Consider the following 27,094-nt stretch of genomic DNA (forward strand, 5'->3'; position numbering starts at 1 on the left):
GACAAAGAAAGGCTGAAGAAACGCTTCTGATTAAAGAAGAATAAAGAGATGTGGCAACTAAATGCAATGAATGATTATGGGTTGGATTCTGGACAGGAAAAAAAAATCATTAAAGAACATTATTGGGCTCACGCCTATAATCCCAGCACTCTGGGAGGCCGAGACAGGTGGATCACCTGAGGTCAGGAGTTTGAGACCAGCCTGGCCAACATGGTGAAACCCCATCTCTACTAAAAATACAAAAATGAGCCGGGCGTGGTGGCACGCTTGTAATCCTAGCTACTCAGGAGGCTGAGGCAGGAGAATCATTTGAACCTGACAGGCAGACGTTGCAGTGAGCCATTGCACTCCAGCCTGGAATACAAGAGCAAAACCCCGTCTCACATACAAAAGAAAAAAAAAATTAATCGGAAAACTAGTAAAATGTGAATGTAGACTGTGTATTAGATAACTGCGTTATTTCCTTAATCTAATAACTGTAATGTAGTTAAACAAGAGAAGGTCCTTGTTCTTAGAAACTATACACTGAAATATTACATGGTAAAGGAACATGATGTAAGCAACTTAACCTCAAAAGATTCAGAAAAAAATAACATGACAGAGAATGAATAAGTAAATAGCACAAAATGTTAACAATGGGTTAATCTTACTAAGAGGTCCAGGGACCAGTTTTGTGGAAGACAAATTTTCCATGTGTTTACAGTTGTGGGGGAGGTGGGCAGGATGATTTCAGGATGAAACTGTTCCACCTCAGATCATCAGGCCTTAGGTTCTCATAAGGAGAGTGTAACCTAGTTCACTCTCATGAGCAGTTCTCAAGAGGGTTCGTGCTCCTATGAGAATCCAATGTTGCTGATCTGACAAGAGGCGGAGCTCAAGTGGTAATGCCAGCTCCTCCCAAGCGCTCACCTGCTGTGCAGCCAGGTTTCTAACAGGCCACAGACTAGTACCAGGACTAGTCCAGTCAGCAGCCCGGGGATTGGGATAGGAAATACATGTATATTTTAATCTTCCATAAATTTGAATTATTTCAAAATAAAACCTGGTAAATATTTGAACCTGATGTTCCAAGGATTCTAAATACCTGAAAGAACCAGATTCCCTATCTTGTCTCCACACACAAACTCCAATCCAACAGCAGTCTAAACTGATTTATGATGATCAAATGAGTTTATAATAAAGAGTGCTCCAGTTTAAAATACCAAATATAAGTGCCAAGTGACATGTACCATTCCACTGACGATAAGATATGACTCAGAGATCTAAGACAGGTGAATGTCTACCTCCTCCCAATCTTGTTTTATTCTACTGCACCCTTCCCCAAAAAACACTGGAATTAAAGAACAGAGACAATAAAGCACTGCTTTATAAAGCACTGCTTTATCTCCAATAAAGCACTGCTATTCTTTCATTAAGAAGGCAGTAGCAAGTGTGTCTCCTTGCTAAAAACTCCAAATTAAGTTATCTATCTATCTATTTATTTATTTTGAAATGAAGTTTTTCTCTTTTTGCCCAGGCTGGAGTGCAATGGTGCAATCTTGGCTCACTGCAACCTCTGCCTCTTGGGTTCAAGCAATTCTCCTGCTTCAGTCTCCCGAGTAGCTGGAATTACAGGCATGTGCCACCAGGCCCAGTTAATTTTGTATTTTTAGTAGAGATGGCGTTTCATCATTTGGTCAGGCTGGTCTCGAACTCCTGACCTCAGGTGATCTGCCCACCTTGGCCTCCCAAAGTGGTGGGATTATAGGCATGAGCCACCATGGCCAGCCCAAAGTAAGTTATTTTCTGATTATGCCAGGTAGCAAAACAGACCCAATTTGAGAGCAATCAATAACCTATATGGAAAATATTTTTAAAAACTTCACTCTAAACAAAACTCTAATGCCAATTAAAAGCTGGCAAAGTACACTACATACTACAGAGCACCTGGCAAAAACAAGAGTCCAGAATGTTAATTACCGAGACTAACATACAAATGGTTAATACACAAACACTTCAGCTGCCAAAAAAAAAAAGAAATGAAGAACAGAAAGATGGAAAAAGAAAACAAACAGAAGTAGAATATGAATGAATATTAAAGAAAACATTCAAGAAGAAATAATGATGGCTACACATCACCACATTATTTTGAGTTCTTCTTCAATGATTAGACAGATTTTTCTTCCACACATTTTATCTTCCACTGTTGTTCACCTCACCTACTATAAAATATAAAAGTCCATCTTTGTAAGACTGCAAGAAATGTTAAGAACTGTTAAGAGCACAGCTTTGACTGTATCTTGTGATGATGCTTTTTTTTTTTTTTAACTTGTTGAGCGGCCCAAAACAGCAGTCTACTAGGAAATTCTCACAAACAATTCACATTGGAAAGGAGTGGAGTGTCAGAACACATCATCTAATTCACATCACCTAATTCCAACAGCCTTCCAAATCTTCTAACTCTGGGAAGAATGAAATGAATTATTTTAGCTTCCTATACTAATCTAGATACATCCTACATCAGGTATCAGCAACTTATGGCACAATTGTTTTTTTTCTTTGAGACCGAGTCTCGCTCTGTTGCCCAGACTGGATTGCAATGGCGCGATCTTGGCTCACTGCAACCTCCGCCTCCTGGGTTCAAAGGATTCTTCTGCCTCAGCCTCCTGAGTAGCTGGGATTACAGACATGCACCACCACGCCCGGCTAATATTTGCATTTTTAGTGGAGACGGGGTTTCACCATGTTGGACAGGCTGGTCTTGGACTCCTGACCTCATGATCCACCCACCTCGGCCTCCTAAAGTGCTGGGATTACAGGCGTGAGCCACCGTGCCAAGCTGACACAGTATTTACTGGTCGTTTAGCTAATTCCAGGCCTTGGGCCCTGCTGCTAAGCTGTGGCCTCCTTTCAGACAGTCTCTTTATCAGGTTAATCTTTCTGACTACAGAGCACCAACACTGCCTTGTTTAAAGTAAGCATTTTAACAGGTTCTTGTTGAATGCCAAACTACAAAACAAGCAAAACCATTTTATCTCAATCCCAATCCCTGCCTTCTCTCCTATTTGCTCAGGTACCAAGCTATCAACTCTTCTGCCTCTGCCAGATCTCTCTATTAGCTCTCCAATTTTTTTCCCCACATATCTCAATTTAAACTCCAATTCTCCGAATAAAAGGATCAGAATAACACACACTGTGAATGAAACTTGACCAATTCAAACCTAAAATGTAAACCAATTTAAACCTAAAATCACTAACTTAGTAAATAAAAGATGTATCAATGGACGTGTGTGTATACAAACATAATATATTTGGGGGCGCAGGGAGCAAGTTTTCAAGTATCCATCATCTTCCAAATTAACTCTTATACCTACACTTCTAAGAAGACTTAGGCATATGAGTCTGCAATTATAGCTCAATTCAAAGGCTTTCATTAAGTCATTAGTCAAATCAGCATGGTCATGCAGCTGAATTTCTAGCAAATCCCTAATATGACATTACAAATCATAAACCTTGATCTGTAGCTTCCTCTACAGATTCCCCTTAACTTAAATTGCATTAAGTCCCAAACCCTGAAATGAAAGGAGGTAGTATGGAAAGAAACAAAAAAAGGCTCCAAACAATAAATCCAAGTATAAGTTAGAAAAATACTAGGGAATGGGGGACAGAAGTGTTGCGACATGGACAAGATTCAAGTAACCCATTCAAAATCTAGCATATTCTTGTAAACAAGAGTTTTAAATAAGGAATACCTTCTTAGGGGAGGTTTAAAGGAAAGGCAGTAGCTTTTTGGCAGAGGTGAGTAGGAAATAATAATAAAAGAGAACAACAACTGGCAATTCAATTCTTTCCCTGAAACAAAAGGCTTCCGGTTTAATTAAATTTTTCTATCTTCTCTACCAAAACTAAGCATTGTATTTGTTGTCATTTTTTGAGACAGGGTCATACTCTGTTGCTCAGGCTGCAGTGCAGTGGAATGACCACAGCTCAATGAAGCCTCTATCGTCAGCCTATTGAGTAGTTGCATACACTACAGGGGCACACCCACTACACCCCACTAATTTAAAAGACTGCAGCCTGGTGCTGTGGCTCACACCTGTAATCCCAGCACTTTGGGAGGCCAAGGCAGGTGGATCACGAGGTCAGATCAAGACCATCCTGGCTAACATGGTGAAACTCCGTCACTACAAAAAAAAAAAATACAAAAAATTGGCTGGGAATGGTGCCATGTGCCTGTAGTCCCAGTTACTGGGAAGGCTGAGGCAGGACAACAGTGTGAACCTGGGAGGCGGAGATTGCAGTGAGCCGAGATCACGTCACGGCACTACAGCCTGGGTGACAGAGCAAGACTCCGTCTCAAAAAAAAAAAAAGATGTTTATTTTTTGTAGAGAAAGGGTCTCACTACGTTGTTGAGGCTGGTCTGGAACTCCTGGGCTCAAGCAATCCTCCCACCTCGTTCTCCCAAAGTGTGTGATTACAGACGTGAGTCACCAGCACCTGGCCAGGAGTGAAATGATAGATTTAAAAGACAGCAAAGTTTCCACTCCTAGGTATTTACACACATGTCCACACAAAGACTTGTACTGAAATGTTCATAGTAACCTTATTTTAACAGCCAAGAAATGGAAACAATCCAAATTATCCATCTAATGGTAAACAGATAAACAAATTATGACATGACCATAAAATGAAATACTATTCTGCAATTAAAAGTAAAGAACTACTGATAATACAATGTGGGTGAATCCCAAATTATTATGCTAAGTGAAAGAAAAAAGACTACACAATGAGATTCTACTCACAGGAAAAGTTACAAAAATACAACTATAAACTGAGTAGGCATGACGGCGTGCAGAGGAGGAAGGGTAAGGATCGCCTGAGCTCAGGAGTTGGGTCCAGCCTGAGCAATATAGTGAGGCCCTCATCTCTTAAAATGTAATTAAAATGCAACTATAACAGAAAGCAGATCCAGGGACCACAGGATAGGGAGATGGCATTCACTTCAAAAGTACACAAGGAAACTTTCCAGGGTGATGGAAATATTATACTGTCATGACTGTGGTGGTGGTTAAACAACTACATAAATCATAACTAAAACTGCACACCAAAAATTAGTATATTTCATTGTGTAAACTTACCTTAATAAAGCTGATTTTAAAAGACAAAATAGGAAAAAGGAGTGGAAACAGTCATTTTGACTTAAAGTACTATTCAGTTAAATCAGTAAAAGATAAGTATTAGAAATTTCAAACTATACCAAGAGAAGCCACAAAACTAATGAGTTCAAGTTTCACCTAGAATCAGTTTTTCACTAAGTATTTTTAAAAAGATGTCTTAAAATAACTTTCTAGGCTGGGTGCGGTGGCTCATGCCTGTAATCCCAGCACTTTGGGAGGCTGAGGTGGGCAGATCAAGAGGTGAGGAGTTCGAAGAAGTAGTAACTGTGGTGAAATCTGGTCTCTACTAAAAATACAAAATTAATTGAGTGTTGTGGCACATGCCTGTAATCCCAGCTACTCGGAAGACTGAGGGAGGAGAATCGCTTGAACCCGGGAGGTGGAGGTTGCCATGAGCCAGTGAGCCAAGATCACGCCACTGCACTCCAGCCTGGGCAACAGAGCAAGACTTGGTCTCAACAAATAATAATAATAACTTTCTAATTCTCCTTATTTATAATTTTGAGAGGGAGTCTTGCTCTGTCATCCAGGCTGGAGTACAGTGACACGATCTCGGCTCACCGCAACCTCTGTCCCCCAGGTTCAAGCGATTCTCGTACCTCAGTCTAATGAGTAGCTGGGATTACAGGTACCGCCTCCATGCCTGGCTAATTGTTGTATTTTTTTGTAGAGATGCGGTTTCGCCATGTTGGCCAGGCTGCTCTCAAACTCCCAACCTCAAGTGATCTGCTCACCAAGGCCTCCCAAAGGGTTGGGATTACAGGTGTGAGCCACCACGCCCGGCCTAATTCTCTTCATTTAGCTGTAAGCACAGAAACACATTTTTCCCTCCTTTACCTCTATATCCACTTTTACATCATTTCAATACCCTGAAAACGATTTGGTACCTTAAACAAGACTAACTTGGACTGCCTTTTTAACACATTATTTTACAATAAATAAAGCTTGTAATTCTACTAAACATTTTTTGCTAATCTTAGATTTTAAAGTGTAACTGCCATTAACTAATTTACTGCATTTCAATAAAAGATGCTTCTCAAATAAAGGCAGCATAGCTTATTTCTTCAAGCAGCAATCACTTATTAATGTTTTCCGATTATTTGAAAGAATATAGAGAAAGCAACCTCCCTTCCCACACCTCAGATACAACTTCTTGCTCATCTATTACATTTACATTACAAAATAACTCAAGTTCCTAAAGAGTTCCAATTTCTAGATAAAAACTTGCACATTAAAAGAAAAAAAAAAAAAAGTCCTGCCTGGGCGTGGTGGCTCACGCCTGTAATCTCAGCACTTTGGGAGGCCGAGGCAGGCGAATCATGAGGTCAAAACCAGCCTGGTCAGCATGGCGAAACCCCAACTCTACTAAAAATACAAAAAAAAAAAAATTAGCTGGGCATGGTAGCACACACCTGTAATCCTAGCTATTCAGGAGGCTGAGGCAGGAGAATTGCTTGAACTGAGGACGCAGAGGTTGCAGTGACCTGAGATCGTGCTACTGCATTCCGGCCTGGGTGACAGAGCGAGACTTCGTCTCAAACAAAATTAAAAAATAATAATTGTAGTGGCCAATATTTAAATACAAAACCTAAATAGTAACTTACAGTAAATTGGGTATTTTGAGACCAAAAAGACTTCTTCAGGAGCTAAATAGAAAAGCATTTTTTAATATAATTCATTTAAAACCTTTTTTCTTGTTTACCATAAAATTAAAATGCTCAAAATAATAGCTATTTTTTAAGAGTAGCCTTCCAATTTAAGCAATTTTTAAAATTCTATTGGTATTGTAGTGTGTCAATGTTGCCAAATACTCCAGGGTAACACTGTCAATGAACCCACTCACTCACCACTGATTACGTGTACAGCCTTGGGGGATACAAAATGTAAGACACAAATTCAGCCTGAATGATGAGTCAAGAACTTTTTCCCCATCTCTTACCATTTAGAACTTTGAATAAATTAAAATGTTACTACCCCTCTAATAAAACATGTTAACAATGAATAACTGATATGTTTGAAATAGCACATTCAGTTTATCATATTGTTTAACGAGGATACACAGTTGTTTTGTTTTTTGAGACAGAGTCTCACTCTGTCGCCTGGACTAGAGTGCAGCAGCGGCACAATCTTGGCTCACTGCAACCTCTGCCTCCCGGGCTCAAGCAATGCTTTTTTTTTTTGTAGAAACGGGGTTTTGCCATGTTGCCCAGGCTGGTCTAGAACTCCTGGGATCAAGGGATCCACCCACCTTGATCCCTGAAGTGCTGGGATTACACGTGTGAGCCATCGTGCTGGTCAGTTAATTTTTTTTTGTTTCCCAACCATCAACAAACCAAATTTTTTCTATAAATCCTCTTTGATAATTCATTCCCGTTAACAATTAGTTATTTTGCAGATAAATACTATCCGTTGCCAGTGGGACAGATACATGTAGTGAAAACTAAATACAAAACTATCACCTCTACTCAGAAACAAAGCACTTCATCATTATCAGGGAGCAAATGTTTACATTCAAGAATGTTATCAGCTATTAACGTTAACAGTCAAAGTGAGATATTAAATATATGTATTGGCCAGGTATGGAGACTCATGTTTGTAATCTTAGCACTTTGGGAGGCTCAGATGAGAGGATAGCTTGAGGTCAGGAGTTCAAGATCAGCCTGGGCAATACAGCAAGATTCCGCCTCTACAAAAAATTTTAAAATTAGCCAGGCACAGTGGCGTGTGCCTGTAGTGCTAGCTACTCAAGAGGCTGAGGCAGGAGGATTGCTTCGGTCCTGGAGTTTGAGGTTACAGTGAGCTATGATCGTGCCACCGCATTCCAGCTGGGGTGACAAGATCAAGACCCTGTCTCTTAAAAAAGTTTTTAACAGTAAATATATTAAAAATTTGTATCTGTTATTAGAGATGACGAAGAGCAAATCAAGGATACCTATGGCAAATTTGCAATCTTCAGTGTTACTTTTCTCTAAAATAGTTCACTCTTCAGTTTTCATCACATTATAAAAATTAACCATCTTATCTAAATGGAACTCTGCAAAAGCAAATGAACAAAAGGTCCTGGCAACCTTTTCCTTCAAAAGAGCATTTGATTATTCTGAGAAAATTACCAAAATGATTAGAAGAATGAAATATGGCTTGGAGTTTAATGACATACAAATAATCCATTAGGTATCCAGAGTCAGAGATTTCTGTGGTGCTCTGTCTTCTCAATAACACCCCTAGATTTTCATATATATCCTCCTCCTTTCTCACCCCATTCTGATACAAAATCACCTAACAGTGAGAAACTATGCATGCGCACGTGTGTGCAAAACACACACACACACACACACACACACACACACTCCTTAATGACTAAATAGACAATATGATACTAATGAAATCTTTCTTTGCAAGTATTTCCTTTGGCAACTTCTCTTCCTCCTACTGGCCAAGTCAAGTAACACCTACGGTGACCATATCTTCTAAATCAAAACTTAGGATGTATGATTCAACAAGATAGAATATTTTAGTAGAAAAACATAAACCTCTAGTGGGTTGCGGCAAAGAGGCAGTTCAAATTTTTGTGCTACTTCCAAATGTATGGCTCTGTATTTTAAGGATGTCAAAAAGTTAGTATTTCTAAAATATTCCAAAAATTTAGAAGGCCAATAAAAAATATTTGAAAACCGGGTTGCCTGAAGATACATGGCTCCTAGAACGGTATCTCAAAATCCCATCACCGGCTATTTGTCTTTTTATATACGTTAGCTCAGGTTTCAAAGTTCTAAATAGGAGTTCTGAGCAAATCTCTCCCAAATATGACTCTTTCTCAGACCTTTCTCCAGGGTTCTGTTTTTGCTAACTGCCTACTAGAAATTTACTTAGATGTTTCATCGGCTCTGCCAGTAAACAAACAAACAAAAAACATCGGGTGAGCATGGAGCAGGATTGACTAAGAGCTAGTAAGTCAGTCAGAACTGCAGGACAAATAGTAAGAACAAAATTGAGGGGTCCCATGATAAATGCTTTATCTGCATTGTCTCCTTTCATCTTCACAATATCCCTTAAAGGTAGCAGCAACTATTTAGAGATGAGGAAACTGAGGCCTACAAAGATTATGGAACTTGCTCAGGTCAAACAGCTAGTAAGCAGTAAAGCAAGGATTTGAATCCAAGAGTCTGACTCCAAAGCCCAAGCACCTGAAGATGCTAAGACACCAAAAAGAATGAGATGCAGATTCTGACAGAGTTGTGGTCACTGGTCAATTCAAGAGGTATTTCTTGAGTACTTAGGTACTGCCAGACACTGAGGATACAAAAAAAAAAAAAAAAAGTACATCTGGGTTCAAATTTTTGCTTTACTACTTAATAGCTATGTAAACTGAAATGAAAAAGTTTCTGAGCAGTATGATTTAAATAAGGAATGGCTGCTACTCAGGAAAACAGACAAATTAACAAGTCACAATACAATATGAAACAACACAAATATAAACAAGGAAAAGAATTTATACAGTGATTAGCTTTGTCATAGGGAAGGGATTGTTTTGGTTTATGGTGGGAGACTCACCTTAATATTTTGAATGAGGATGAAGGATATTCCAGACTAAATAAAACATGATACCATGATTCTACATAGTGCACTCAACAGGGTCACAAGTAGACTGATACTCCTAAAATATAAATACCTAGGAAGCTGGAGAGTTAGGCTGGATTCTAGATGATTAGAAAAATAAAAAGGAAAACACAGTTCAAGCATCCAGACAGAAGTCAAGGTCCAAGGCTCAAGCAGGCTAAAATGGACTGGGTGGAAAGCAGAGCTCAGGCAGTACTACAAGGAAAGCTATTCCATTTCCTTGGGCATGGGAGTCTATACAAGTGATCATCAATTAGCCTATGGTAAGCAGCTAGAAGGCAGAGATTACATCTTCATTTCAGTTCAACATACAGTTGAATGCTAGGTCAAGAGAACACAGAGGATAGGCTGGGAGCAGTGGCTCACACCTGTAATCCCACCACTTTGGGAGGCCGAGGCAGGCAGATCACTTGAGCTCAGGAGTTCCAACATTAGCCTGGCAAACAGGGCAAAATCCCATCTCTACTAAGAATACAAAAATTAGCCAGGTGGTGGCACAGCCTGTAATCCTAGCTCCTGTAATCAGGAGAATTGCTTGAACCAGGGAGACGGAGGTTGCAGTGAGGAGATCATGCCACTGCTCCAGCCTGGGTGACAGAGACTCTGTCTCAAAAAACAAAACAAAACAAAACACCACACACACACTCACACACGAAGATAGAATATGGCCCCTACTCATACAGGATTTCACAGCTTTGGTACAAAAGGCAAATGTGTTGAATTATTAAGGCAAATGGTGTGATCAGTGAAGAACAGAAGGAGTTGCCAATTACGAGTAGCTCTTTCAGGAAGATGCGGGAAGATAACAGCTGTAAAAGTGAAAAGGGCCCAAAACAAGGTATTTGGAGAAAATGCTGGTAGTTTACTGTGACTGAAGTACAGTACACATTGAGAAAGCAGTGAGATGAGGATACAGAGACAAGCAAGGGCATGATCATGGTGGGTCTGTTCTGGATAAAGATGCAATAAAGAAAAATCCTGCAAATGTTGGGAAAGAAGGGAATCTAGAAAGGTGCTACCCAATACATTAAGTAGCCACCAGCCTCGTGGAATACTGAGCACTTGGAATGGTGCAACTAAGGAGTTAAGTTTTAATCAATTTAAACAGCCACTACTAACTACCATATTAGACAGCAATGATCTAAGCACACGTAAGGGAATTTTCTTATCCAGAAATAATTTATCTTCTACAAAGAAAAGAGGGTAAATGAAGATACAGGCATTTGTAAGTTAAGGAAAAGAAGGGGCAGGAAATTGAGAAAACTCACAAAATTATGTCAATGATAACAATAAAGTATAAAGGAGGAGTGAGGTGAAAGTCTTTTTTTTTTTTTTTTTGGAGACAGAGTTTCACTCTTATTGCCCAGACTGGAGTGCACTGGCACAATCTCAGCTCATTGCAACCTCCGTCCCCCAGGTTCAAGTGACTCTCCTGCTTCAGCCTCCCGAGTAGCTGGGATTACAGGAATGCACCACCACACCCGGTTAATTTTGTATTTTCAGTAGAGACGGGGTTTCACCATGTTGGTCAGGTTGGTCTCGAACTCCTAACCTCAAGTGATCCACCCGCCTCGGCCCTCAAAGTGCTGGAATTACAGGCATGAACCACTGTGCTCGGCCAAAGTCTTAAAGAATGGAGAAGGTTTAAAATAAGCACAAAGAAAAATGGTAGAGGGTTAGGATGAACAGGATGGACAAGTCCAAGCTGGAGTTGTAAAGTATAAAGTATGTAGTAAAACTTAAAAAAAAAAAAAGCTATAAAGGGTATTGTTGAGACAACTGACAAAACTAAATATGGACAGTACATTAAATAATACTATTGCATAAAAGTTAAATTTCCTGATTTTAATAATCACACTGTGTAAGAGAATATTTTTGTTCTATGGAAACACATACTGAATTAGGTAGGGGTAAAAGTCTCCAGCTTACTGTCAAATGATTCAGAAAAACACAGTATGCATATATTTATATATACAACACACATATATGTGTATACTAATTTAATTTTTATATAAGCATGTATAATACACACCCAAGGAAAGTAAGAATATGATAAAGCAAACAGGACAGAGTATTAACAATTGGGACTCTAGAAAAATGATATATGAAAGCTCCTTGTACTATACATGCAATAACTATGTAAAAGTTTGAAAATAAATACAAATTAAAAGTTACAGAAAAATTCAAAGCAGTGTCAAAACAAAACTATATGATTTTCTCTGATAGCACTTAGAAGCAGAGTAGATGGCAAACCTGGTCAAAGATTAAAAGCTAAGAATACTGGGAAGAAAAGCGATTGAAGAGGGAACTGAAGCTAGAGGAGAGAATGAAACAGGTGCTAGGACTGGAGATCTTGATAAAGCTTAAAGCTTAAGAATAAATGTGGTGGGAAAAGGAGAATGAGCACTGGCATGACAGGAGGCTACAGTCAGAAAGGTAGGATACTAAGCATTCCAAATCAGAGTTGTTATTAGTCATTTAGGAAACGCAAATTAATCTCACAGCAGAATAGCACCCCACATCCACTAAAATGGTTAACATTTAAAAGATTGACCACACCAATTTTTGGTGAGGGTGAAGAGAAACAGAATTCCCACGTACAACTAGTGGGCATGTAAAAAACTACAGTTAAACGCGCAATTATCCTAAGATCTAGCAATTCCACTCCTGGTTTCTACCCACAAGGAACAAAAACATATGCCACACACTTGTACACAAATGTTCACAGCAGCATTATTCACAACAGCCAAAGCATAAAAGCAGCCAAGTGTCCATAGATAGATGAATGGATAAACAAAATGTGGTATGTATATATATAATTATTCCACCTTTAAAAGGAATGAAATTCTGATACATGCTACAATTTGGATGAACCCTGAAGACATGCTAAATTAAATAAGCCACACTACAAAAGGACAGATATTGTATGATTCCACTTACATGAAGTACTTGGAATGGTCAAATTCACAGTGACAGAAAGAATGTTGGTTACCACTGACTGGGGGAGACATGATTGGGAGTTATATAGTTCAATGGGTAGTTTCGGTTTGGGACAATTTTTATAGTTTTGAAGATGGAGAGTGGTTAATAGTTATATAACAATGTGAATGTATTTAATGCTACTGAACAGTCTATTTAAAAACAGTTTAAATGGTAAATTTTATGTATATTTTATCACAATAAAAGATTAAGCTAATGACAGACAGTGCAACATGAATGTACCTCAAAAACATTTTAAGGTCATGTATTTTATTATTCCATTTATATGAAATGTCAAGAAAGGGTAAATCTATAGATTACTGGTTACCCATGACGGGTGGTAGGAAAGGGGATTGTTTACAAATTGGTTCAAGGGATATTTTGGGTGAGAGAAATGTTCTAAAAGTGGATTGTGGTAGTAACAACGTAACTTTATAAATTTACTAAAAAATATTGAGCACTTATGAAACAGGTGAATTTTGTGGTATGTAAATTATACCTCAATATAAGAAGTTTTAGGCCAGGTGTGGTGGCTCACACCTATAATCCCAGCACTTTGGGAGGCCGAAGCAGGCAGATCACCTGAGGTCAGGAGTTCGAGACCAGCCTGACCAACATGGAGAAACTCCATCCCTACTAAAAATACAAAATTAGCTGGGTGTGATGGTGCATGCCTGTAATCCCAGCTACCTGGAAGGCTGAGGCAGGAAAATCACTTGAACCCAGGAGGCAGAGGTTCTGGTGAGCCGAGATTGTGCCATTGCACTCCAGCCTGGGCAACAAGAGCAAAACTCCATCTCAAAAATAAATATCAAAATAAATAAATAAATAAAAATAAATTTTTTTTCACTGATCGAATTGCCAATCAGTAAAAAAAAAATTAGTATATCTACTGGTATGGGTGCAGATGAACCACCTTTTTTTTTATAGGTCCGGAGACGGAGAGTATAGTACTTACACAACGGTAAGTATTTGTGTATCTATAAAAAAGGTACAATAAAATACAGTATTATAATCACACGTGACCACAGTCTATATGCAGTCCATCACTGACCAACACATCATGTGGCACATGACTATACATGTAAAGATTTCACAAAATATCCTTAAGTTAAATACACACACAAAATATACCAGGATTTTTATAACAGTATGTACAATATGATCCCCCATTAAAAAAATTAAACCTAGGTATGCATGTTTATAGAAAAAAGGCTAGACAGATACATAGAAATTTTTATTCATTTTTATTGCTAAGTAGATGATGAGTATTTTTTGTTTTTGCCTATCCATTTGCCAAATTTTCCATAATTAATATGTATTTTTTGTTTTGTTTTGTTTTAAGATGGAGTCTCACTCTGTCGCCCAGGTTGGAGAGCAGTGGCGTGATCTCGGCTTACTGCAAGCTCTGCCTCCCGGGTTCACGCCATTCTCCTGACTCAGCCTCCTGAGTAGCTGGGACTATGGGCACCCGCCACCACGCCTGGCTACTTTTTTATATTTTTTTAGTAGAGACGGGGTTTCACAGCGTTAGCCAGGATGGTCTTGATCTCCTTACCTTGTGATCTGCACACCTTGGCCTCCCAAAGTGCTGGGATTACAGGCATGAGCCACCGCGCCCAGCCAATTAATATGTATTTTAATTGTATAATCAGAAAAGTTCAGAAGTGGAATTGTTTTAAGCAACGATAAGGTCTTGATTTTGGGAGCTGATTGCGAAAGTTCTGGAGACAACGGTCATAGGAGTTAAAAAAATTAATTTACTTTGAAATTTAAATGAATTTATGTATTGAATAAAAATTAAGCATTTCCTATGTGCCAGCTACTGTTCTAGGATCTGAGGATACAGCAACGAATAAAACAGACCCAAATCCCAGCATTCACAGAAGTGGAAAGTCACTTGAACGGGGTGAAGAACTTAAACCAGGTACAAAAATTCTAAATGAATGTGAAAGAACGATAGAGAGAAAAAAAAGAGATAATGAACAGGAATAGCCTTGATACTTAACAGAAGAGTAACGGCCTGAAAACACAGACCTCACTCCCTTTTTAACTTCCTTGTAAGAAGTATGGAAGAATCAGCAACCAACACTTGAGGACTAGAAGTAAAGTGGCATCCTTTGAAAGATGAAAGCTTCAGTTAGGGCAGGAGACAAAGATTCTGTGAGGAGTTAAGTATCTTGTTCACTACAGAATAGAGCTTTAGAGCAAAAAGGATGAGTAGTAAACTATATTTGGTATAGGAACCAAGGGAGCGTGGCAGGATTAACTGACTTCAAAATTCTTAACTAGGTTCAGACTGCAGCTTACAAGGCATTTTGAGGCTTGATGATGATGCAAGATGACAATCACCTGGTCCCCAGATGCTGGGACAGCATATATTATTTATCACTGTATCCTCAGAGTCTAGCAGAGTCAAATCTGCAGGTTAGTAAAAGCAAAAACCGTCAATGACTTGACTTGAAGAGAAAATCCTAAATAGCAAAATTTAGCATCGCTCAGCAACTTGCTCCAAGAAATAGCTTTGCCTAACTTAGTGTTGTTTTCAAGGACACTACCATCCCTCTGCCAACCGGGCTTAATGCCTTGGTCATTTCTGACACACTGCCCCCATGTAAATTAGTAATTGAATCAATACTCCTCATCTAACCCTTTTATGCCATTACATCTGGTTTAGGCCCTCCTCCCTCCCACTTCTTGTCCAGTTAGGCCTCAGTTATTAGGAAGTATATCCTTTATTCAAAATGTTTGGGACCAGAAGAGTTTCAGATTTCAATTTTTTTCATATTTTGGAATATCTGCATTAAATACTTAACAGTTGAGCATCCCTAATCTGAAAATCCAAAATCTGAAATGCTCTAATGAACATTTCCTTTCAGCATCGTGTCTGCACTCAGAAAGTTTCCAATTTTGGAGTATTTCAAATTTTGAATTTGGGATGATTGACTTACACTTCATAAATCTCACTTAATCTCTTGCCTCTCTGAACTGATTTGCAGTAACTATGTGTGTGCTGTAATCATTCCCCCTGCCTGTGTTCCCTGATCTAGGCTTAAACAGACTTTGTAAGAAGCAGAGTGCTATAATATTGATAAGGCCTGGATTCGAATCCCAGCTGTTACGTATTAGCTGTGCAATCTTGAACCCACATCACTTTACTGCCTAAGAGGATACTTAAATCCTCTCAGGAGGATCAGACCACTCCCCAGATCAATAATTAAAAGGCTTCCCATCACTAAGAGAATAGGCTTAGCTCATCTTGTCTATCCAGATTCATTCTCCTGCCACTTTTCCTCCTAGGCCCTAAAGCTCTCAACTTCCATGCTTTTGAGGGGGAATTTCGCTCTGTTGCCCAGGCTGGAGCGCAATGGCATGATCTAAGCTCACCGCAACCTCCTCAGCCTCCTGAGTAGCTGGGATTACAGATGCTTGCCATCATGCCCAGCTGATTTTTGTATTTTTAGTAGATACAGCGTTTCACCACGTTGGTCGGGCTAGTCTCAAACTCCTGACCTCAAGTGATCCTCCTGCTTCGGCTTCCTAAACTGCTGGGATTACAGGCATTAGCCACCGTGCCTGGCCTTTCATGGTTAATCATCTCCATGAACAGGCTTTTCTCTCAAGTTACAAGGCTTACCTATCATCCCTTTCACTCACTCTGGTTAACTTTTATTTTCTAAGTCTTAGCACATTCACTTTACAGTCTTCTCTGACTCTGCTCCAGTGATAATCTGGTCTCTTTTTTCCCCTCATTATCAGTTAACATAAATTCTCTGCATGTTTCCCCAACATATAAGTTACTAACATAGTACCTAGTTAGTAGGTGGTTAAGAAACTTGTGAAGAATTTATTATTGTGGATAATACCACCATCAATTCACAGGGCTGGGAGGTTTAAAATAACGTATGTATAGGCCGGGCACACTGGCTCACGCTTGTATTCCCAGCACTTTGGGAGGCCGAGGTGGGCAGATCACGAGGTCAGGAGATCGAGAACATCCTGGCTAACATGGTGAAACCCCGTTTCTACTAAAAAATACAAAAAATTAGCTGGGCATGGTGGTGGGCGCCTGTAGTCCCAGCTACTCAGGAGGCTGAGGCAGGAGAATGGCGTGAACCCGGGACGCGGAGCTTGCAGTGAGCCGAGATCACACCACTGCACGCCAGCCTGGGCGACAGAGGGAGACTCCGTCTCCAAAAAAATAAATAAATAAAATACGTATATATGTATAGGATACATAGCAGGTGCTCAGTCCACCATTTTTTCTATACCATATCCACCTCAGAGAAGACTTTATAAAAGAAAATTAAGGGAGGTGAGGACAGTTCAACTGAATAACAAACTTCTAAGATGGAATTCTGATTTTTAGTTCATAGGAAATCAAAGAACCAGAAAATATAAATTCAGCAAAACAAGGAGGGAAGCATGGTCCAATCCTCATAAAATCCTTAAGTATCTGGAACTCTTACCAATTTCCATCATTTGACACTCACTAAAATAAGAATGAATAATCCCTGTTACATGCATCTTTCCTACCTTTCCCAGAAAGTCACTTGACAGTGATACTGAGATACCAAACCCAAAGGTTTAGGAACATTCGTAAAATTACTCAGGTTATCATGCAGCTTCAAAAACAGCCACCAGTAGTCTCCCTGCCTTGAATTCCTCTTCCCAAGTAAACCTTCCCTCTCCAAGTAAACCTGAATAGCAAGATCATGCTCTGTGTTAGCCTTCCCATTTTCAATCTAGGCTCTGCCACATAACCTTTGTTAATTTGTCCCATCTCTCTATAACTTAGCAATGTCATCTGTGAAACAGGCACAATAATAATATCCACCTCATGATATTGCAAGAACTTAAAAAGTTAACGTGTCTCACAATGTCTAATATGAGATGCAGTTAAATTAATATTCCAAACTCTGTTTTTCCACTTATTTGCATAGAAGCCTTCATAATTCACCACTGCTCAGTCACACCATTCCCATATCCTGTATGTACTCCATGCCTCTTCCCCACCTGGGCTTACTGGAAAAGTGAGAAATGAAATGGCACCTGCTAAACCAGCAAAATTTTGGTTGGCGTATCCAGAATCTATTACTCCTTCCATTTTGCCATTCCAGGATTGCCTCTTTCCGGGTAAATAAAATAAAGCTTTTAGTGTACATTTAGTCTCAAACCTATCTGGCAAACCTTCAAGGAATGTCTCAGATTTTACTTTTTCTAATTTTCTTATGATCTTTGCTTACCTTTCTCCCCACTTGAACTTCTACAGCAATCATCTATAACAAAATACAATTTTGCACTCAGTAATACATGATCCTGACATTAAACTGAATTAAGTCTGGCCCAAGGCTGCCTCCATCCATATTTTAGGTTTGGCCCAAAGTTTCTCCCTACATAGTGAACTATAAAGCTAACTTGATATGTAAGCAAACTGTAACCTACTCTTGTAACAAGTAGCCAAGTCTCAGCCAATCACAGTAGCTGAGTTTCAGCCAATCACAGGTGGACAACTGTTCAAACTGTGTTCAGATGAGGCAAAGGCTGCTGTAACCAATCCAGCTGTTACTGCACCTCACTTCCCTTTGCTGTATGTATGTCACTTCCCCTTTTCTGACCATAAATGTTATCTGACAATACAGTACACTCTGGAGTCCTTTTGAACTGTTCTGGTTCTGGGAGCTTCTTGGTTCTTGAATTGCTTTTTGCTCAACTAAATTCCATTAAATTTGTCTAAAGTCTTTAACACTGACTTATCAGATAGGAAATATTCATATCCCCTAGTTTTATCAAACAGTGAATTTCCTCCAGAAAAGGACCATTTTACAGTACTCTGCAAGCTCATCTGACTATGTAACTAGTTTGACTACCTGACTAGGCTATATGCACACAACTCAATACAAATTTGTTACTGAAACAATTATTTTAGGCAATCAATGTCACCTTTTCAATGTAGGTTTTCATTTGAAAGTCTGCAAAGAACAAATTTTTCTACAAAAAGTAAACGTATTTTTAAAATTCCTAACCTACTGAGATTCAGTATTCATTCAGAGAAAAGATAATCTTACAGTAGTCCACCCTTATCCACTGATACAGTTTGTGTATTTGTCCCCACTCACATCTCATGGGTGAATTGTAATCCCCAGTGTAGGAGGTGGGGCCTGACGGGAGGTGACTGGATCATGGGGATGGAGGAGTTCTCATGAATAGCTTAACACCATCCCCCTGGTGCTGTCCTTGAGATAGTTTTCACAAGATCCGGCTGCTTAAAAGTGTGTGGCACCTCCCCCAACCTCATTCTCTCTTTAGCGCCTGGCTTTTGTCATGTGATACACCAGCTCCCTCTTTGCCTTCCAAAGTGATTGTAAGCTTCCTGAGGCTTGATCAGAAGCTGAGCAGATGTCTGGTGCCATGTTTCCTGCACAGCCTCCAGAACCATGAGCCAATTAAACCTTTTTTCTTTACACTCAGTCTCCCTTATTTCTTTAGAGTAATGCAAGAATGACCGAATACATCCAAGATTTCATTGTTGGCTGTTTCAGTTACCTGAGATCAACCACAGCCTGAAGATATTAAGATATTTAAAAGGGAGGGAGACCATATTCACATAACTTTGATTACAGTATAATTCTTATATTATTGTTAATGTCTTACTATGTCTAATTTATAAAACTATGTCATAGGTATGTATGTATGCATAGGACAAAACACAGCACATATAGGTTTGGTACTATCCATAGAGGGTCTTCAAACATATCCCCCACGGATAAGGGGCAATTACTGTATATATTTGAAATAATTATCTAAAAAAATTTAAGAAAACTGGTTGTGTAGGCCAGGTGCAGTGGCTCCTGCCTGTAATCCTAGCAGTTTGGGAGGCCAAGGTGGGTGGATCACCTGAGGTCAGGAGTTCAAGACCAGCCTGGCCAACATGGTGAAACCCCATTATCACTAAAATACAAAAACTTGCTGGTCATGATGGTGGGTGCCTGTAATCCCAGCTACTCGAAGGCTGAATGGGAGAATCGCCTGAACCCCGGAGATGGTGGCTGCAGTGATCCGAGATTGCACCACTGCACTCCAGCCTGGGCAGCTGAGTAAGACACTCCATCTCAAAAAGAAAAAGAAAGAAAGAAAGAAAAAAAACCCATAAAAAAGGTTGTGTATTCTATTTCTCAAAGCTAAGGGCTGGGTGTGGTGGCTCATGCCTATAATCCCAGCACTTTGGGAGGCCAAGGCAGGCAGATCACGATGTCAGGAGATCAAGACCATCCTGGCTATGGTGAAACCCCGACTCTACTGAAAATACAACAAAATTAGCCGGGGGTGGTGGTGGGTGCCTACAGTCCCAGCTACTCGGGAGGCTGAGGCAGGAGAATGGTGTGAACCCAGGAGGCGGAGCTTGCAGTGAGCAGAGATCACGCCACTTCACTACAACCTGGACAACAGAGCAAGAGAGCAAGACTGTCTCAAAAAAAAAAAAAAAAAAAGGCTAAGGAAAACATTCTTTTCAAATATCCTATTAATCTATTATAACATTCAAAATCTATTAAGTCATTATTTTACATTTTTATTATTTAACGTATACCAAAAGAACAGAGTAAACAGATAATCTACAGAATAGGAGAAAATATTCACAAACTATGTGCCTCTGACAAAGGTCTAATATCCAGGATCTATAAAACAATTCAACAAGCAAGAAACAAATAATCCCATTAAAAAATGAGCAAAGGACATGAACAGATTATTTCTCAAAAGACATAAATACAGCCAACAAATACATGAAAAAATGTTCAACATCACCATCACTAATTATTAGAGAAATGCAAATCAAAATCAAAATATCATCTCACACCAGTCAGAATGGCTATTATTAAAAAGTCAAAAAAATGACACATGTTGGCGAGGTTTCCGAGAAAATGGAATGCTTATACACTGTTGGTGTTAAGGTAAATTAGTTCAGCCACTGCGAAAAGCAGTTTGGAGATTTCCCAAAGAACTTAAAACACAACTACCATTAGATCCAGCAATCCCATTACTGGGTGTATACTCAAAGGAAAATAAATCATTCTACCAAAAAGACATGTGCACTCATTTATTTTCATCACTATTCACAATAGCAAAGTCACAGAACTAACCTAGGTGCCCATCAACAGTGGCCTAAAGAAAATGTGGTACACATACATTATGGGATACTATATGTAGCCATAAAAAAGAACAAAATTATGTTCTTTGTAGCAACATGGATGGGGCTGGAGGCCACTATCCTGAGTTAATGCAGGACAGGAAACCAAATATCACATTTTCACTTATACATGGGAGCTAAGCACTAAGTACACAAGGACATAAAGATGAGAACAATAAACACTGGAGACAATTAGAGGGAAGGGCGGGGGAGAGACAAGTGTTGAAAAACTATTAATACCTATCAGGTACTATGTTCACTGAGTGATGGGATCGTTTGTACGTCAAACCACAGTGACAGGCAATTTACCCATGTAACAAACCTGCACATGTACCCCTGAACCTAAAATAAAAGTTAAAAAACTAAAATATAGCAAAAGACTATTTTGGATAGTAAATAATGTCACATTAAGTTTTGAAGGCCGGGCGCGGTGGTTCACACCTGTAATCCCAGCACTTTGGGAGGCCGAGGTGGGCATATCACAAGGGTCAGGAGTTCGAGACCAGCCTGGCCAATATGGTGAAACCCCATCTCTACTAAAAATACAAAAATTAGCCGGGTGTGGTGGCAGGCACCTGTAGTCCCAGTACTCAGGAGGCTGAGACAGGAGAATCACTTGAACCAGGGAGGTGGAGGCTGCAGTGAACCGAGATCAGGCCACTGTACTCCAGCCTGGGTGACAGAGCAAGACTCTGTCTCAAAAAAAAGAAAAAAAAAAGATAAAGAGTTACGACAGCATGGCGCTTCCTGCCTCTAAAAAAATTGTAATTGGTAAAAAAAAAAAAAAAAAAAAAAGAAAGGAAAACCACTCCTATTCTTATAATGGATAATTCATGGATTTTTATTATGCTTATAATTACCTTTAATTCCCAACTATAGTTAAGAATTTGATCCCTTTAAATAAAGAAATACTGGTAATATTTACCTCCATTTCAAAAGTTTCATCAATTTGATCTTTTTCCTTTACCACCAAGTTGCTTTCAAAGCTATGAATAGAAAGGCTACTTTTTCTTTTTTTGGTCCAATAGAGGTCCTTTTGCTTTAAAATATGTTAGAGGGGTAATGGCACAGAGGACAAAGAGAAAATATTTTAAATGAAAATGATTCCAAATCAACTATTTTTCAGTTCACGTCAATTTCATTTGCAAGTAATGTTGGCTGCAGTATTTAACTTTTTTGATGATATAATATTTGATGCAAAATAACCTATGTAGCTTCTCTACCCTATGTATAAGTTACTTAGTAAGTTAGCTGACTTTTGTTCACAGGTGCTTTATATATCTGCATGCAGAATGAGCACAAGGTCCAAGCCAATAGTTATTTAAGGACTTGTTAGCATTTCAAATAGCTTAAAGTGCTTTTGCACTTTGCCTGATCTTCCTACTACACAGGTTGGTCTCAAGCTTTTATTAAATGTGAGGAATTCAACAGCTATGAAACTCAAAACTATGTGCATAAGGGAAACTACCTTTCCTTTCCCTGTCTCTCATTCTTTATCTTCTTACATTCTGGGGATGCTAAAATGTTTAATATCCTTTTTCAAAGTGTTTCAAAAACTGTCAGAAATACTTTTTTTTAAATGTTTGTTTCCCTTAAAGCATTTTTAGACAGGCAGCAAGTTTTCAGTATGCCTTAGAAGAAGGAACTACAAATAGCTGGTTAAAGAGTAAAGTGGAATGATGTGTGGGAAAAAAGGAATAGAGAAGTAAGCTCAGGAAAGCACACAGCTCAGTGCGTAAGGGAAAGGACTTCTGATCTGACAAACCTCAGTTTTAAAGTATGCTAGCCATTTACCAGCCAAGGAGACCTTAGACAAATTAGCTAACCTTTCTAAATTGACTTACTGGTTCAATGATAGTAACAGTACTTAGCATGGGGACCATCTGAAAGAACATTTAGCACAGAATTAGCTGGTGTTATTCTTCACTCTAGCTAGTATGCTAGTATTCACTGACGAATATGAAGCAGAGAAAAACAAATACGACTGCACAGTAAAGAATGTATTATATAGAGCCTAAAATGGAAATGAAGATCAATTAGGGGGTTGTTTAGTCATCTAAGGAAGAAATCATACCGTGGCCTTAGGCTAACATGTGAAAGAAAAAAAAAAGATCGATTCTAGAGACACTAAATTTAAAATGTATAGGCTAATTGTGGCCAACTGGTGATGAAGGAGAAGAATCAGAATGACAATCAGATTCTGGCTTGGGTGGTAGTATCACCCATTTACTGTGACTTTTGGTGAGCTGGATAAATATGGCTCTCAGGTACAAAAAAAAATTTTGGATTTTAGATACAGACGTTGGAACCATTAATATGTATAGTATGTTAATTAAAGATATGGGACTGGAGATTATCAAAAGGGAAGTCTAGAGAAGAGTTAAGAACAAAATCCTATGAACTTCTATTACTTAATGGCTGTAAAGAAGAAAAATTTGCAAAGGACACAAATCACTAATGAGGAAAGCATAGATGGTATCATGAAACTAATGAGAAGAGTTTCAAGCAGGAAAAGTAGTCAATGGCACTAAATGTTGCTGAGAAATCTAGTACTTACAAAAATCTATTGGTAGCACATGACACAGGGTATTTATACTGGGGAGGGGAAAAAAAGGTATAAACAGTGATAGATGGATCTTCTCTCTTCTACCAAAGCGCTACTAACCACAAAACTGTCTCGAGTTCATTTTCTCTAATGGCATACAAACACGGAAAGCCATATTTAGTCAAACAAGTTCACAGACACATCAGTTCAAAAATTAGCATTAACAGGTTTCGACAAAAATGGCTCTGGGTTCTTTCAAATTTTATCAACTTACTGCCCATTAAATTTTTTCCTCGTATTACTTGGAGGGAAAGAAATCACTATGTTCCTCTTGAATGGCAACTAACACAGACTTCGAATACATTATTTCATCTCCAATGTAAGGGAATAAAACGCAACCATCACTCTTCGTATCTTGACCCAAATACCTAGGTCAATTTAAAAGTTTTCTTCTCCTTGTAGAAAACTAGTTTCTACTCTCCCTACGAAACCAAGAAGATATTCCCTAAATCTGCCAACATAAGATCAGTAGTATTGCAGAGTTACAGTTACAGAAACCACTAAAAGAACATAATTTCTTTACCCTGGGGTACCCAGCAAAATGTCATCAACAGCTAAACTTGAAATAACTTTCACTACAGTATTTACAATTATCTTTATCTCTATTTGATAGCAATAACATTACATTTTATGAAGACAAATTACATGTCAAATTACCAATATTCATGATATAAATATGGAAAATTTTAAACTTCTCTCTATCTCAAATGTTCCAGACACCAAAGTATCTGGAAAAAAAAAAAAATCAAACCATAAAAGTAGACATTAAAAAAAACCTTCCCCTGAAACAAACACAACAACATACCAGCATTGGCTCTGAAAGTCAGAGATACTAAATTATCAGTTAACTGAAATAAAAGTTGACACAAAGTAAGTTAAATTATTTAAATTGCAAAATGAGCTAGACTAACTCAATACCATACATGCTCAACTACTGGTTGTATCAATGAGTTATAGCTCAGCCCATGGCTTATCATTACGCCCCATTTCTAAGAAAAATTAGGATTGTCTTTGATTTTAACACAACTTAAGTTTATTCTGGAACGTTACTCATTTATAAGCCAGTTACGCCTATTTCATTTAACAGACTAGCTAGTAAGAGTATACATAATCCGTGGTCAATGCCAACAAAGCATGCTCTTAAAGACAAATAGAAACAACGTATGTCTAGCACCACTGTATGTGTGTAAAGTTAAGTTCTTACCTTTAACTGAAACCTATAAAATACTGGAAAGATGCTGATATACCATTTCAAAGCCTGTAATTATTCATAACAGTTATCTGTTTCCGAAGCATAGTTTTAAAAACTCAAAATTAAGAAATGCACAAATAATGACATGTTTTTGAGGCAGGTAAACTAAGGTTAACTGGTGCTACTCCAGTCTCCTCCTAAAAATGTTTCTGATATATTTTCTTGAAAGAAAATATTTCTTCTGACATGTGCTTACCAGAAGAAAAAGAAAAGCCAGCCTGAATAACAAAGCCAGTGTAAAACATTAAGTCCCATACTTACTAATAGCAATACATACAAATAAGTATATGAAATATCTAACAGAGATACAATTGCTCACTTAAGTGGGTAAAGTTTTTCCAAGTTCCTTCAGCTGATTTTCATATCCAGAAAAATTTATTTATATCCATCTACATATTGGAAAATGGTGTTGAAAATAGGCAGAAACTAATCAACAAGTCAGAGAGCTCCATAGGCACACTTTAACAGAACATTTCAGGCTACACATTAGAAAAACTTTGAAGCACATTCTGCTGGTGTCGATATAAACTGGTGTAACTTTTTAGAAAAACAATTTGGCCAGTGAAGTGTTCATATCCTTTGATCTAGGTAAGGCCACTCCAGGATTTTTCCAAAAGAAATCTTTTTTAAAAAGGAAAATAGTTTGCAGCTACACACAGATGTGTGTTCAATGTAATACTACTAAAAATGACAAAAAAATTAGTAACCTAAAAGTAGACAAGTCAAAAAACTAGGTTAATTAAGGTCACATCAATTTAGGAGAATTACAGAGTTACTGAAATGAAAACAATTTCAACAGTTAGTTAAGTGAAAACATAAAACTGCACAAATTCATAATTATTGGAAAAATGCAAGAATATAAGATAGAGAAGGGAACAGGAAAAAAATGAGATGACCAAACAATGATCTTCTGGTGGGTAAATAGGTAACTTTTCTCGATTTCATTATTATTACACTATTGTTTAAGCAACAGATAGAGCAGAAAAGCATTAATTTAAAAACCTTTGCATGATCCGGAACAAGCAGCATAGCAAATACAATAGCTGAAAATGCTTAGCCGGCATTTGTTCTGATTACTGCAATGATTATTGCAATTTATACCTTAATTTCTGTGAGAACAAAGAGCAACAATATAAAGAAAACAGTCTCTAAAAAAATATTCTTGTACTGAAATACACTACAATTACTTCATAAATAAGAAATGTAAATAGAATCAGATACTTTAAAAAAGTTTTAGTAGCCTACCTATAGCTTTTAAAAATATAAATCCTGTTTCAAAATGTTAATTACTTATCTCCACCTTTGAAAGAAATGAAGAGTGAATGAAGAAGAAAGCAGTTTTACTTTGTTCATCAATGGCCTTTTTAAAAACAAAGCTAAAATTATGAGCATATTAAAAATGTCAACATATTGTTAAAACACACTGAAATTAAAGGGGGGATTGTGCTGGGGTTAAAAAAATTAAACAGTTAGCATTTCAATTTATTAAAAAAGACTTATTTAAGCCTATCACATTTATCTTTCAGCAACTTAACATTTTAAGTTTAAGGAAAATGACATATCAAATGAACCTTCTCAAGATGTCATTTATGAAAACTGACAACTGACTGTTCGAACAACCAATCCCAAAGAAAAGCCTGTTATTGAAGATGATTTGGAGTCTAAGATTTTTTGATGACACTCATATTCTGAACTAAAAATAATGATAGGAGAAAGTCAAGTTTGATTCTCTGAACACCTATTTCCTGTCCAAACAGCCCTTTTGTTCTGCTTCCCTGCTTAATTTTAGTGTTCAGTTTGCATCAGAAAATAAAAACAATGACAAAACCTAGCACACACAGAATCATAAAGAAGCAAAATTATAAAATAAAGGATCATAAAAAGATTAGAACAAAAATCCTACCAACAAAACCTCCACAATTTTCTGTTTGCTTCACCTCAGATTAACTTCACTTGAAGCTGTACTCCAAAGCAACCAAACCTGAATACCAAGCTCCACCTTCTCCAATTCTAGTGGCTGAAGAGTAAAATCTCCTCCCTGTTAGTGAAACTGATAATTGTGATTGGATACTGCTAATATCCATTATTTTAAAGAACTTTTCCTTGCTAGCAGGTTAGGTTAGACACACTAAAACCCCCTGGATAAGCTGGTTTCTTAAAGAAACAGTAGATAAGGTTTCAGTTTTCCCATCATATACTGTTTGCTTACCCTTTTCTAGGTGAAAAATAAACTAAGTAACATAAATGAAAATCTCACAGAAGCAGCTGTTACCAATTGTTTAAAATACAACGCTTTTAA

The 27,094-nt window shown here is 38.1% G+C and overlaps 1 protein-coding gene across 7 annotated transcripts in view; it reads right to left on the minus strand.

Moving 5' to 3' along the window:
* ZFAND6 (zinc finger AN1-type containing 6) overlaps positions 1-27,094 on the minus strand; it is an 82,545-nt gene that overhangs the window by 42,436 nt on the left and 13,015 nt on the right. For 2 of the 7 annotated variants that reach the window (XM_033189239.1, XM_033189236.1), the window contains exon 1: positions 26,699-26,780. The exons of 4 other annotated variants lie outside the window; for them this stretch is intronic. The gene's annotated coding sequence lies outside the window, so the exon portion shown is untranslated. Of the gene's footprint in view, positions 1-26,698; positions 26,784-27,094 lie in introns of those variants that run through there. One more of the 7 variants, XM_033189237.1, reaches the window with a different exon arrangement.

This window comes from Trachypithecus francoisi, unplaced genomic scaffold (assembly GCF_009764315.1).
Source record: "Trachypithecus francoisi isolate TF-2019V2 unplaced genomic scaffold, Tfra_2.0 Lachesis_group3, whole genome shotgun sequence".
In the NCBI taxonomy this organism is placed as follows: domain Eukaryota; kingdom Metazoa; phylum Chordata; class Mammalia; order Primates; family Cercopithecidae; genus Trachypithecus; species Trachypithecus francoisi.